We start from the raw sequence: 15,448 nt of genomic DNA on the forward strand, positions 1-15,448 counted from the left end.
TCTCTCTCTCTCTCTCTCTCTCTCTCTCTCTCTCACACACTCTCACTCTCTCTCTCTCTCTAATCTAACTCTCTCTCTCTCTCTCTCTCTCTCACACACACACACACACTTAATCTAACCTAACCTAACTCTCTCTCTCTCTCTCTCTCTCTCTCTCTCTCTCTAACTCTCTCTCTCTCTCTCTCTCTCACACACACACACACACAACACTAACCTAACTAACTAACCTCTCTCTCTCTCTCTCTCTCACACACAACTCTCTCTCTCTACACACACACACACACACAATCTAACCTAACCTAACTCTCTCTCTCTCTCTCACACACACACAACCTAATCTAACCTAACCTAACTCTCTCTCTCTCTCTCTCTCTCTCTCTCACACACTCTCTCTCTAACCTCTCTCTCTCTCTCACACACACACACACACAACCTAATCTAACCTAACTCTCTCTCTCTCTCTCTCACACAACCTAATCTAACTCTAACTCTAACTCTCTCTCTCTCTCTCACACACACACACACACAACCTCTAACCTAACCAAACTCTCTCTCTCTCTCTCTCTCACACACACACACACACAACCTAATCTAACCTAACCTAACTCTCTCTCTCTCTCTCTCTCTCTCTCACACTCTAACCCAACCTAACTCTCTCACACACAACCTAATCTAACCTAACACACAACAATTTCTCTCTCTCTCTCTCTCTCAACTCTCTAACTCTCTCTCTCTCTCTCTCTCTCTCTCTCTCTCTCTCACACACACACACACACACACAACCTAGTCTCTAACCTAACTCTCTCTCTCTCTCTCTCTCTCTCTCTCTCTCTCTCTCTCACACACACACACACACAACCTAATCTAACCTAACCAAACTCTCTCTCTCTCTCTCTCTCTCTCTCTCTCTCACACACACACACACACACACACAACTAATCTAACTCTCTCTCTCTCTCTCTCTCTCTCTCTCTCTCTCTCACACACACACACCTACATCTAACCTAACCTAACTCTCTCTCTCTCTCTCTCTCTCTCTCTCTCTCTCTCTCTCTCTCTCTCTCTCACACACACACACACACACAATCTAATCTAATCTAACCTAACCTAACTCTCTCTCTCTCTCTCTCTCTCTCTCTCTCTCTCTCTCTCTCTCTCTCTCTCTCTCTCTCTCTCTCTTGTTTGTAGCTTTATCCATTTCGCTTCACAAACTCACAAAACAACAACAAAAAAACACAAAAAAAACAAGAAATTTTACGAAACTCTTCAAATTGTCATGTTTTGTTCAGGTCAAGAGACAAATTAGTTTATTTTGACCGTTTTTTCAGGTATAGAACGTGTTTGGCGGGTGTTTTTTTTTGGGGGAATGCGTTCGTGTGTGCGTGTGTTGGTGTCCTGGTGTGTGTCTAGGTGTGTGTCCAGGTGTTTGCAGGTGTGGTAGTAGTGGTGTGTGTTTATTTACAGGCTTGAGCCACGTGGAGTCACAGAAAAATTGGGTGTTTTAAGGCAGACTCAAGTTTTATATTTCTCGTGTTTTGTTTATGTATTTGGGTGTTTTTTTGGTGTTTTAATTCGTGGTTTTTTTTATTTGTTTTTTGTTTGGGTGTTTTTGGGTGTTTTAATTCGTGTTTTATTTATTTATTTGTTTTTTTTAAGGCAGACTCAAGATTTATGTCTCGTGTTTTGTTTATTTATTTGGGTGTTTTTTTGTTGTTTTAATTCGTTGATTTATTTATTTATTTATTTGGGTGGTTTTTTGGTGTTTTAATTCGTGTTTTTTTATTTGTTTATTTATTTGGGTGTTTTTTTGGTGTTTTGATTCGTGTTTTTTTATTTGTTTATTTATTTGGGTGTTTTTTTAGTGCTTTAATTCGTGTTGTTTTTGTTTATTTATTTGAGTTTTTTTTGGTGTTTTAATTCGTGTTTTGTTATTTATTTATTTATTTGGGTGTTTTTTTTTTTTAATTTTTTTTTTTATTTATTTATTTATTTGGGTGTTTTTTTGGTGTTTTAATTCGTGTTTTTTATTTGTTTATTTATTTGGGTGTTTTTTGGGTGTTTTAATTTGTGGGTTTTTTTATATATTTATTTATTTGGGTGTTTTTTTGGTGTTTTAATTCGTGTTTTTTTTATTTATTTATTTATTTGGGTGTTTTTGGGTGTTTTAATTCGTGGTTTTTTATTTGTTTATTTATTTGGGTGTTTTTGGGTGTTTTAATTCGTGTTTTATTATTTATTTATTTATTTAATTTTTTTTAAGGCAGACTCAACATTTTTATATTTCGTGTTTTATTTATTTATCTGGGTGTTTTTTTGGTGTTTTAAATCGTGTTTTATTATCTATTTATTTATTTGGGTGTGTTTTTGGTGTTTTAATTCGTGTTTTATTATCTATTTATTTATTTGGGTGTTTTTTGTGTTTTAATCCGTGTTTTATCATTTATTTATTTTTCTCGTTTGTGTTTGCGAATGAGACTCGAAAGTTTATTCTGTCTATTTTATTTATCTTTTCTTATTTTATGGTCACACACACACACACACACACACACACACACACACACACACACACACACACACACACACACACACACACACACACACACACACACACACACACACACACACACACACACACACACACACACACACACACACACACACACACACATACACACACACACACACACACACACACACACACACACACACACACACACACACACACACCACACACACAGAAATTTCTTTGTTTTAGAGAAATTTTGACTGACAGAGAAGAAAAATCGCTAAAAAGTGGAAATTATGGAGAGAAATATTATCTTTTACGTGTTTTTTCCCTGAATGTGAATAAATAATGATGTTTTGACCCTGAATATGTATAGATAATTTAGTGTTTTGTATAATCTTAATTCCTAGACGCAAGAAATAAGGAAGTTCTAGGTGGAAAAGGGAAATTTTAGCTTGTATGCAGGGAAATATTGTCTACTCGATCTGGCGGCCCTGGTGGGTGGATGGGGGAAGCGAGCGGGAGAGAGGATAGATAGGGAGAAATGGGATAGGGGATTGTAGACGTTCGTAGGGATAGGTTGGCAAGGCTCGACAACACCGTATATCTTAAGAATAAATAAACGCTTTTACTAACACCATTTGGCATTGCTTAATATGACCCAAAATTAGCGGAAGGTGTCTTGTACATAGTGTCAAAATACCATTCCGATCAATGCATTAGTTTGAAAGATATTCGCGAAAAACAATGACTTAACTGTTTTTATTTATTTGGGTGTTTTAATTGGTGTTTTATTGATTTATTTCTGTTTTTTTTAAGGCAGACTCAAGATTTATATGTCTCGTGTTTTGTTTATTTGGGTGTTTTTTTGGTGTTTTAATTCGTGGTTTTTTTATTTGTTTATTTATTTGGGTGTTTTAATTCGTGTTTTGTTATTTATTTCTGTTTTTTTAAGGCAGACTCAAGATTTATATGTCTCGTGTTTTGTTTATTTATTTGGGTGTTTTTTTGGTGTTTTAATTCGTGGGTTTTTTATTTGTTTATTTATTTGGGTGTTTTAATTCGTGTTTTATTTATTTATTTCTGTATTTTTAAGGCAGACCCAAGATTTATATGTCTCGTGTTTTGTTTATTTATTTGGGTGTTTTTTTGGTGTTTTAATTCGTGTTTTTTTATTTGTTTATTTATTTGGGTGTTTTAATTCGTGTTTTATTTATTTATTTCTGTTTTTTTTTAAGGCAGACTCAAGATTTATATGTCTCGTGTTTTGTTTATTTATTTGGGTGTTTTTTTGGTGTTTTAATTCGTGTTTTTTTATTTGTTTATTTATTTGGGTGTTTTTGGGTGTTTTAATTCGTGTTTTGTTATTTATTTCTGTTTTTTTAAGGCAGACTCAAGATTTATATGTCTCGTGTTTTGTTTATTTATTTGGGTGTTTTTTTGGTGTTTTAATTCGTGGGTTTTTTATTTGTTTATTTATTTGGGTGTTTAAATTCGTGTTTTGTTATTTATTTCTGTTTTTTTTTAAGGCAGACTCAAGATTTCTATGTCTCGTGTTTTGTTTATTTATTTGGGTGTTTTTTTGGTGTTTTAATTCGTGGGTTTTTTATTTGTTTATTTATTTGGGTGTTTTAATTCGTGTTTTATTTATTTTTCTGTTTTTTTTTTTTAAGGCAGACTCAAGATTTATATGTCTCGTGTTTTGTTTATTTATTTGGGTGTTTTTTTTTTTTGGTGTTTTAATTCGTGGGTTTTTTTATTTGTTTATTTATTTGGGTGTTTTAATTCGTGTTTTATTTATTTATTTCTGTTTTTTTAAGGCAGACTCAAGATTTATATGTCTCGTGTTTTGTTTATTTATTTGGGTGTTTTTTTGGTGTTTTAATTCGTGGTTTTTTTATTTGTTTATTTATTTGTTTAATTCGTGTTTTATTATTTATTTCTGTTTTTAAGGCAGACTCAAGATTTATATGTCTCGTGTTTTGTTTATTTATTTGGGTGTTTTTTTTTTTTTTTTTTTTTTTAATTCGTGGTTTTTTTATTTGTTTATTTATTTGGGTGTTTTAATTGGTGTTTTATTTATTTATTTCTGTTTTTTTTTAAGGCAGACTCAAGATTTATATGTCTCGTGTTTTGTTTATTTATTTGGGTGTTTTTGTGTGTGTGTTTTAATTCGTGGTTTTTTTTATTTGTTTATTTATTTGGGTGTTTTAATTCGTGTTTTGTTATTTATTTCTGTTTTTTTTAAGGCAGACTCAAGATTTATATGTCTCGTGTTTTGTTTATTTATTTGGGTGTTTTTTTTGGTGTTTTAATTCGTGGTTTTTTTATTTGTTTATTTATTTGGGTGTTTTAATTCGTGTTTTATTTATTTATTTCTGTTTTTTTAAGGCAGACTCAAGATTTATATGTCTCGTGTTTTGTTTATTTATTTGGGTGTTTTTTTGGTGTTTTAATTCGTGGGTTTTTTTTTGTTTATTTATTTGGGTGTTTTTATGGTGTTTTTTGGTGTTTTAATTCGTGTTTTATTTATTTATTTCTGTTTTTTTTAAGGCAGACTCAAGATTTATATATTTCCTGTTTTGTTTATTTATTTGGGTGTTTTTTTTGGTGTTTTAATTCGTGTTTTTTTTTATTCGCGAAAAACAATGACTAACTGTGAAATGCATAGCTATTATAGGCTCGCCATGACAAAACTTTCAGCTCTCGATGAAAATAAATAAATAAATAAAAAAAAACGAGAAATCACAGTTCCACTCATGACAGCATTAAATAAATTGGTGTTTTTTGTATCAATAACAAAATAAATACGCTAATACTAACAATGGCGTTGAGAAATATACTAATTAAGGCTCAGGATGGCTCAGAAACGCCTCATCTTTTCACCACGACAATTGTTCAATTAAGCCCCATTTAAATAAGTAGGTGGGTTTTCAAGACAGTTTCTGCTTATGATCAATTATAAATCTTGTTAATCCACCACTAAAACCATAAAAACACCATTAAAAACATGAGTGTCTTTAATTAGAGCCTTTGGAAATGAGTGTCTTTAATTAGAGCCTTTGGAAACACTCGTGGTGAAAGAGCTAATAAGTGTTTCTGAATAGAGCTAAATGGCGTAGGGATAGGTTGACAAGGCTCGACACTATCCCTCTCTCTCTCTCTCTCTCTCTCATAGGTTGACAAGGCTCGACACTATCCCTCTCTCTCTCTCTCTCTCTCATAGGTTGACAAGGCTCGACACTATCCCTCTCTCTCTCTCTCTCTCTCTCTCTCAAGGCTCTATCCTCTCTCTCTCTCTCTCTCTCTCATAGGTTGACAAGGCTCGACACTATCTCTCTCTCTCTCTCTCTCTCTCTCATAGGTTGACAAGGCTCGACACTATCCTCTCTCTCTCTCTCTCTCTCTCTCTCTCTCTCTCTCTCTCTCTCTCTCTCTCTCTCTCTCTCTCTCTCTCTCTCTCTCTCTCATAGGTTGACAAGGCTCGACACTATCCCTCTCTCTCTCTCTCTCTCTCATAGGTTGACAAGGCTCGACACTATCCCTCTCTCTCTCTCTCTCTCTCATGGGTTGACAAGGCTCGACACTATCCTCTCTCTCTCTCTCTCTCTCATAGGTTGACAAGGCTCGACACTATCCCTCTCTCTCTCTCTCTCTCTCTCATGGGTTGACAAGGCTCGACACTATCCTCTCTCTCTCTCTCTCATAGGGTTGACAAGGCTCGACACTATCCCTCTCTCTCTCTCTCTCTCTCTCTCTCTCTCTCATAGGTTGACAAGGCTCGACACTATCCCTCTCTCTCTCTCTCTCTCTCTCATAGGTTGACAAGGCTCGACACTATCCCTCTCTCTCTCTCTCTCTCTCATAGGTTGACAAGGCTCGACACTATCCCTCTCTCTCTCTCTCTCATAGGTTGACAAGGCTCGACACTCCTCTCTCTCTCTCTCTCTCTCTCTCTCTCTCTCTCTCTCTCATAGGTTGACAAGGCTCGACACTATCCCTCTCTCTCTCTCTCTCTCTCTCTCTCTCTCTCTCTCTCTCTCATAGGTTGACAAGGCTCGACACTATCCCTCTCTCTCTCTCTCTCTCTCATAGGTTGACAAGGCTCGACACTATCCTCTCTCTCTCTCTCTCTCTCATAGGTTGACAAGGCTCGACACTATCCCTCTCTCTCTCTCTCATGGGTTGACAAGGCTCGACACTATCTCTCTCTCTCTCTCTCTCTCTCTCTCTCTCTCTCTCTCTCTCTCTCAGGCACAGCAGTCCATATTGTGGCGCCTCTTCTTAAGAATGTATGCCCTTCAGTCCACCCCCTCTATGGACTGTGTATAGGCAGCACTGTATGCCCTTCAGTCCCCCCTCTATGGACTGTGTATAGGCTGCACTGTATGCCCTTCAGTCCCCCTCTATGGACTGTGTATAGGCTGCACTGTATGCCCTTCAGTCCACCCCCCCCCCTCACTCGTGAAAAGCCCGCAAAAATAAATAAAAAAAAATTAAAAAATGAACAGGTAGACAGAGTGCCGCCTTGCTGTGTGCCCTCCAACATGCCACAGTGCCACAGTGCCACAGCGGACCCTGGCACTGACCACACTCTGGGTTAGGTTAAAAAAAGAAATAAAGAGTAGCATTAAGACACAGCATTAAGACACAGCATTAAGAGACAGCATTAAGAGACACAGCATTAAGACACACAGCATTAAGACACACAGCATCACAGGACAGGGTGGCAGTGAGGATCTGATTAGCCTATAAATACTTCTTGTTTGAATGATAAATAAAGATAAATGAATAGATAAATAACAAAAATAATAATAATAATTCCAAAAGGTGTGAAAATAATAATGATAGTATTTTGTATGTAGTTTTAATGCTCTTTTGAATGATAAAAATAAATAAATAACAAAAATAACAATAATAATTCCAAAAGGTGCGAAAATAATAATAATAACTTGTATATAATTTTAATGCTCCTTTGAATGATAAAAATAAATAAATAAAATAACAAAAATAACAATAATAATTCCCAAAAGGTGCCAAAATAATAATAATAGCATCTTGTATATAATTTTAATGCTCCTTTGAATGATGAACAAAAATAACAAAAATAATAATAGCAACTTGTATATAATTTTAATGCTCCTTTGAATAAAAAATAAATAAATAAAATAACAAAAATAACAATAATAATTCCAAAAAGGTGTAAAAATAATAATAATAACTTGTATATAATTTTAATGCTCCTTTGAATAATGAACAAAAATAACAAAAATAATAACAGCAACTTGTATATAACTTTAATGCTCCTTTGAATAAAAAAAAATAAAAATAACAAAAATAACAATAATAATTCCCAAAAGGTGCCAAAATAATAATAATAGCATCTTGTATATAATTTTAATGCTCTTTTGAATGATGAACAAAAATAAAAATAATAACAGCATCTTTTATATAATTTTAATACTCTTGAATAAAAAAAATAAAAATAACAAAAATAACAATAATAATTCCCAAAAAGGTGCCAAAATAATAATAATAACTTGTATATAATTTTAATGCTCCTTTGAATGATGAACAAAAATAACAAAAATAATAACAGCAACTTGTATATAATTTTAATACTCCTTTGAATAAAAAAAATAAAAATAACAAAAATAACAATAATAATTCCCAAAAGGTGCCAAAATAATAATAATAGCATCTTGTATATAATTTTAATGCTCTTTTGAATGATGAACAAAAATAAAAAAAATAATAATAGCATCTTTTATATAATTTTAATACTCTTGAATAAAAAAATAAAAATAACAAAAATAACATTAATAATTCCCAAAAGGTGCCAAAATAATAATAATAGCATCTTGTATATAATTTTAATGCTCCTTTGAATGATCTTAACACGAGAGACCTTATGATATACACTTTAGTCTACATTTCCTTACTCCAGCTAGCATAACGGGCTAAGCCTACCGAGAGGGGGGGAACTATAGGCCTAATGGAGAGAAGGGGAGGGGGGTCTCAGGGGGGTGTCAGAGGGGTCATGAGGTCGGGGGGTGGGGACAGAGGGGAGAATGAGGCTTAGGGGGTGTTAGGTTAGGTAAATTAAGACAGACAGACAGACAGACAGAGAGACAGACAGACAGACAGACAGACAGACAGAGATAGATAGACAGACAGACAGACAGAGAGATAGATAGACAGACAGACAGACAGCATTAGGATAGATTAAATAAAAGACAGACACACAGACAGACAGGTTAGGTTAGGTAAAATAAATAAGACAGACAGACAGACAGACAGACAGACAGACGGACAGACAGCATTGACAAGTGAAAGATCTTTAGACGGCAAAATCTTTATTATTATTCATAAGTTATAATAATAATAATAATAATAATAATAATAATAATAATGTATTTTGGAAGTGTTCAGAGCATGCATTTCATATATACGAAAAAGTGTGTGTGTGTGTGTGTGTGTGTGTGTGTGTGTGTGTGTGTGTGTGTGTGTGTGTGTACATTATAAAAAATAACAATATCTTAATGGGGAAATGGGAGGATGAGAGAGAGAGAGAGAGAGAGAGAGAGAGAGAGAGAGAGAGAGAGAGAGAGAGAGAGAGAGAGAGAGAGAGAGATCTTTACAAAATTAGTAATGCTGATGAGAAAAAATTGAGAGAGAGAGAGAGAGAGAGAGAGAGAGAGAGAGAGAGAGAGAGAGAGAGAGAGAGAGAGAGAGAGCAATCTCAATAACAATTCAAACTAACAAAAATAAATATGAGAGAGAGAGAGAGAGAGAGAGAGAGAGGAGGAGGAGGAGGAGGAGGAAAATAGAGAGAGAGAGAGAGAGAGAGAGAGAGAGAGAGAGAGAGAGAGAGAGAGAGAGAGAGAGAGAGAGTAAGCAATCTCAATAACAATTCAAACTAACAAAAATAAATATGAGAGAGAGAGAGAGAGAGAGAGAGAGAGAGGAGGAGGAGGAGGAGGAGGAGGAGGAGGAGACGAGGAGGAGGAGGAGGAGGATAACAAAGACATTATAACTAAGAAAATAAAATAATAATAATAATAAAAATAATAATAATAATAATAATAAATGATATATTTTACAATTATATTCTGTGTAAAAAATGGACAAATAAATAAATAATAATAAATAATAATAATAATAATAATAATAATAATAATGAATTACAAAACTACAATTACCTTCACCTAACTTGTGGGGAGAGAGAGAGAGAGAGAGAGAGAGAGAGAGAGAGAGAGAGAGAGAGAAATATTATCTCACTCAAGCACAATATTTGAACTTTAACTAACTTTACAAATTGTAGAGAGAGAGAGAGAGAGAGAGAGAGAGAGAGAGAGAGAGAGAGAGAGAGAGAGAGAGAGAGAGAGAGAGAGAGAGAGATCCAGCATTCAATATATTCACACATTTTTTTATTTAACCCTCCAAAAATCCTTCTAATCCTCTTCAAATCTGCAAAATTGTCTCTAAATCTGCAAAAAACCTTCTAATCCTCTTCATATCTGCAAAAATCTTTCTAATCCTCTCCAAATCTCCTTCTAAGTGTCTTCAAATCTCCAAAATTGTCTCTAAACCTCCAAAAAACCTTCTAATCCTCTCCAAATCTGCAAAATTGTCTCTAAATCTTCAAAAATCCTTCTAATCCTCTTCAAATCTGCTAAAATCCTTCTAATCCTCTTCAAATCTCTTAAACTCCTTCTAATCCTCTTCAAATCTCCTAAAATCCTTCTAATCCTCTTCAAATCTGCAAAAAACCTTCTAATCCTCTCCAAATCTCCTTCTAATTGTCTTCCAACCCTCCTTTTGTATGTCTGAAGCTTGAAATACCTCCATAGCAACTCAGTATTGCCAAATTGTGAAGCTGTAACACTGTGGCTCAAATATTTACTGTTCTTGATGTAAATTTGTAATATTCGTAACACTTCCCAGCTCAAACACCAATTTTTTGCGTTTATTCTTGCAGTTTTTGTTGTTTTCCGTGTGTGTTGCGTGTTTTTGTTGTTTGTGTTGCGTTGTGTGTTTTTTTGGTCGATATTCTTAAATTTTCTGGTGTTTTTTTATCAATTGACTGTTTTAATTCTTGTTTTCCGTGTGTGTTGCGTGTTTTTGTCAATATATTTGGTGTTTTTCTTGTTTGTGTTGCGTTTTGTGTTTTTTTGGTCGATATTCTCAAATTTTCTGGTGTTTTTTTATCAATTGACCATTTTAATTCTTGTTTTCCGTGTGTGTTGCGTGTTTTTCTCAATATATTTGTAGTTTTTCTTGTTTGTGTTGTGTTTTGTGTTTTTTTGGTCGATATTCTCAAATTTTCTGGTGTTTTTTTATCAATCGACTGGTTTAATTCTTGTTTTCCGTGTGTGTTGCGTGTTTTTGTCAATATATTTGGTGTTTTTCTTGTTTGTGTTGTGTTTTGTGTTTTTTTGGTCGATATTCTTAAATTTTCTGGTGTTTTTTTATCAATTGACTGTTTTAATTCTTGTTTTCCGTGTGTGTTGCGTGTTTTTCTCAATATATTTGGTGTTTTTCTTGTTTGTGTTGTGTTTTGTGTTTTTTTGGTCGATATTAAAATTTTCTGGTGTTTTTTTATTAATTGACTGTTTTAATTCTTGTTTTCCGTGTGTGTTGCATGTTTTTGTCAATATATTTGGTGTTTTTCTTGTTTGTGTTGCGTTTTGTGTTTTTTTGTGTCAATATTCTCAAATTTTCTGGGTTTTTTTTATCAATTGACTGTTTTAATTCTTGTTTTCCGTGTGTGTTGCGTGTTTTTGTCAATATATTTGGTGTTTTTCTTGTTTGTGTTGTGTTTTGTGTTTTTTTGGTCGATATTCTCAAATTTTCTGGTGTTTTTTTTATCAATCGACTGGTTTAATTCCTGTTTTCCGTGTGTGTTGCGTGTTTTTGTCAATATATTTGGTGTTTTTCTTGTTTGTGTTGCGTTTTGTGTTTTTTTGTGTCAATATTCTCAAATTTTCTGGGTTTTTTTTATCAATTGACTGTTTTAATTCTTGTTTTCCGTGTGTGTTGCGTGTTTTTGTCAATATATTTGGTGTTTTTCTTGTTTGTGTTGCGTTTTGTGTTTTTTTGGTCGATATTCTCAAATTTTCTGGTGTTTTTTTTATCAATTGACTGTTTTAATTCTTGTTTTCCGTGTGTGTTGCGTGTTTTTGTCAATATATTTGGTGTTTTTCTTGTTTGTGTTGTGTTTTGTGTTTTTTTGGTCGATATTCTCAAAATTTCTGGTGTTTTTTTTATCAATTGACTGGTTTCATTCTTGTTTTCCGTGTGTGTTGCGTTTTTTTGTCAATATATTTGGTGTTTGTCTTGTTTGTGTTGTGTTTTGTGTTTTTTTGGTCGATATTCTCAAATTTTCTGGTGTTTTTTTATCAATCGACTGGTTTTAATTCTTGTTTTTCGTGTGTGTTGCGTTTTTTTTGTCAATATATTTGGTGTTTGTCTTGTTTGTGTTGCGTTGTGTGTTTTTGGTCGATATTCTCAAATTTTCTGGTGTTTTTTTATGAATTGACTGGTTTAATTCTTGTTTTCCGTGTGTGTTGCGTGTTTTTGTCAATATATTTGGTGTTTTTCTTGTTTGTGTTGCGTTTTGTGTTTTTTTGGTCGATATTCTCAAATTTTCTGGTGTTTTTTTATGAATTGACTGGTTTAATTCTTGTTTACCGTGTGTGTTGCATGTTTTTGTCAATATATTTGGTGTTTTTCTTGTCAGTTAAGCTTGACACACACACATATACCAAGAATGAATGCAGCTTTGCTCAAAAAGCTTTCAAGAGACAAATAATTTAAGTTTTAACCCATAAATTAAGTTCGATTTTCAAGCTTTGAACTTCCAGCACACCAAAAATCCTTCCCTTTAAAGTTGACCTCACATTTACATACCCACAATGCACTTCTACTCCACACAATTCAATAAACTTAACATTTCCCAGTTTTAAATACAAGTTCTAAATTTCATGGCAAACATTTTATCAAGCTTCAAACTTAAAACGGCCACAGTCTTCACTATTTTAACCCCTTCAGTACTGGGACACATTTTTACTACGAGTTTTGTGTGCCATTAGACCATTTTATTGACATTAGCAAGGGTGTATGGAGGGCACAAGATTAATGGCCACAGTCTTCACTATTTTAACCCCTTCAGTACTGGGACACATTTTTACCTTGAGTTTTGTGTACCATTAGACCATTTTATTGACATTAGCAAGGGTGTATGGAGGGCACAAGATTAATGGCCACAGTCTTCACTATTTTAACCCCTTCAGTACTGGGACACATTTTTACCTTGAGTTTTGTGTACCATTAGACCATTTTATTGACATTAGCAAGGGTGTATGGAGGGCACAAGATTAATGGCCACAGTCTTCACTATTTTAACCCCTTCAGTACTGGGACACATTTTACCTTGAGTTTTGTGTACCATTAGACCATTTTATTGACATTAGCAAGGGTGTATGGAGGGCACAAGATTAATGGCCACAGTCTTCACTATTTTAACCCCTTCAGTACTGGGACACATTTTTACCTTGAGTTTTGTGTACCATTAGACCATTTTATTGACATTAGCAAGGGTGTATGGAGGGCACAAGATTAATGGCCACAGTCTTCACTATTTTAACCCCTTCAGTACTGGGACACATTTTTACCTTGAGTTTTGTGTACCATTAGACCATTTTATTGACATTAGCAAGGGTGTATGGAGGGCACAAGATTAATGGCCACAGTCTTCACCATTTTAACCCCCCACATGAGTTGGTGAAGCTGTGGAAAGTCACCAAATAGTCACCAGGAGGAATAGGGAAACACGTCATGCTACTGAAGGGGTTAGCTGTGTCTTGCCCAACTACACACAAACCAATCATGTACATTGTGGTTAGTCTCCTTACACTTCCTGCTGGAGAGAGAGAGAGAGAGAGAGAGAGAGAGAGAGAGAGAGAGAGAGAGAGAGAGAGAGAGAGAGAGAGAGAGAGAGAGAGAGAGAGAGAGAGAGAGAGAGAGAGAGAGAGAGCGAATGGATGACATGATGAAACAAAAATGGAAAAAACCACAAAAAAAAAAAAAAAAGGCGTTTATTTTGAGTCACTATAAAAATAAATTAATTAATTAAAAAATATATATTTATGGAGGCTGAAGGGCTATGATGGGCATGGGGAGAGGGGAAGGGAGGCAGGACAGGAGGGGGGGGGGGCTGGAACCTCTACAAATGGGTCTAAATGGGGCTAAGAACACTCGTCAAATTAGGTTAGGTTGTAGGTGTATCCTGAGACAAGTGTGTGCGTGTGTATGTACGTATTCGTGTGTCGCAGTGTACCCTCGCACGGACTGGCTTGGGCTTGGCTGGGTTAGGTGAGGTGAGGTTAGGTTAGGTTAGGTTAGGTTAGACAAGGGACATAAGATTTAATAGCATTTATACTTAATGGCAAGACTTCTGCAGCGCCCTTGTTAGAGGAAGAGGAGGAGGAGGAGGAAAGAGAAAAAAATGCCGAGGAAAAACTATTGAGAGAGAAAATAGTAGTAGTAGTAGTAGTAGTGCCAGCCAGCCAGCCAGAAGGGTTCTCCACACAATAACTGCATAAACATTTTCTACATTTTGCATCCATTGACAATCTCACCCTTCCCTTCTGTCACTCAAATGAGGCCTGTACTCTTAAAACTCTCTGCTCTCTCTCTACGACTGTTTTCCAAGGCCACAGAGATGACTGGCGTGGTTTTTCAAGAGTGTTTCTCCAGTTTACAATGCAGAAATCATGTCACTCTGCCTCAAAAACCTTTAAAAACATCTTGGAAATGCCTTTGTCTCTATTACGACTGTTTTGCAAGGCCACAGAGATGACTGGCGTGGTTTTCAAGAGTGTTTCTCCAGTTTACAATGCAGAAATCATGTCACTCTGCCTCAAAAACCTTTAAAAACATCTTGGAAATGCATTTTACTCTATTACGACTGTTTTCCAAGGCCACAGAGATGACTGGCATGGTTTTCAAGAGTGTTTCTCCAGTTTACAATGCAGAAATCATGTCACTCTGCCTCAAAAACCTTTAAAAACATCTTGGAAATGCCTTTAACTCTATTACGACTGTTTTCCAAGGCTACAGAGATGACTGGCGTGGTTTTTCAAGAGTGTTTCTCCAGTTTACAATGCAGAAATCATGTCACTCTGCCTCTACAACCACAAAAACACCCTTGAAAAACCCTACATAGCTTTGAACAATAGCCTTTAGAGAGTTACGCAATTTCTGAGCAGAGTTTTAATGTGCAGTCTTGTTTTGTGCTGAGCGACTTTGTTCCACCAAGGGATGCAAAAATCCTTACTAGGGTTCGGACGAGAGGGAATGTGAGGAGATGGAGGGAGAGGAAGGGGGTAAGGGATGCATGAGAAATTGGAGAGACTGTGACGATGGTGTGTGTGTGTGTGTGTGTGTGTGTGTGTGTGTGTGTGTGTGTGTGTGTGTGTGTGTGTGTGTGTGTGTGTAGCATCGCCATTCTTTCCTTGACAAGTGCACAGAATAAGATGAATGATTGAGAGAGAGAGAGAGAGAGAGAGAGAGAGAGAGAGAGAGAGAGAGAGAGAGAGAGAGAGAGAGAGAGAGAGAGAGAGAGAGAGAGAGAGAGAAAGCATTTGAAACATCGTATGGCAGAAACTTCTTTACATCTTTACTGAAGTCTCTCTCTCTCTCTCTCTCTATTTGTTTCTAGAGCGAGAAATGAACTGGCTTAACAATTTAAAGTGAGTGATACTAGTGACTTGAGAGAGAGAGAGAGAGAGAGAGAGAGAGAGAGAGAGAGAGAGAGAGAGAGAGAGAGAGAGAGAGAGAGAGAGAGAGAGAGAGAGAGAGAGAGAGACTGGGTACTATTAAAAGCTAAATCTGACACACACTTCATACAACATTCTGTCCCCACCTACGAACATTATC

General features: G+C 35.4%; 1 protein-coding gene across 2 annotated transcripts in view; it reads right to left on the minus strand.

Moving 5' to 3' along the window:
- Positions 1-15,279: 15,279 nt before the first annotated feature.
- LOC123503692 (gastrula zinc finger protein XlCGF7.1-like) overlaps positions 15,280-15,448 on the minus strand; it is a 12,288-nt gene continuing 12,119 nt past the window's right edge. For both annotated transcript variants that reach the window (XM_045253672.1, XM_045253688.1), the window contains exon 3: positions 15,280-15,448. This exon is cut by the window's right edge. The gene's annotated coding sequence lies outside the window, so the exon portion shown is untranslated.

This window comes from Portunus trituberculatus, chromosome 2 (genome assembly GCF_017591435.1).
Source record: "Portunus trituberculatus isolate SZX2019 chromosome 2, ASM1759143v1, whole genome shotgun sequence".
NCBI lineage: Eukaryota > Metazoa > Arthropoda > Malacostraca > Decapoda > Portunidae > Portunus > Portunus trituberculatus.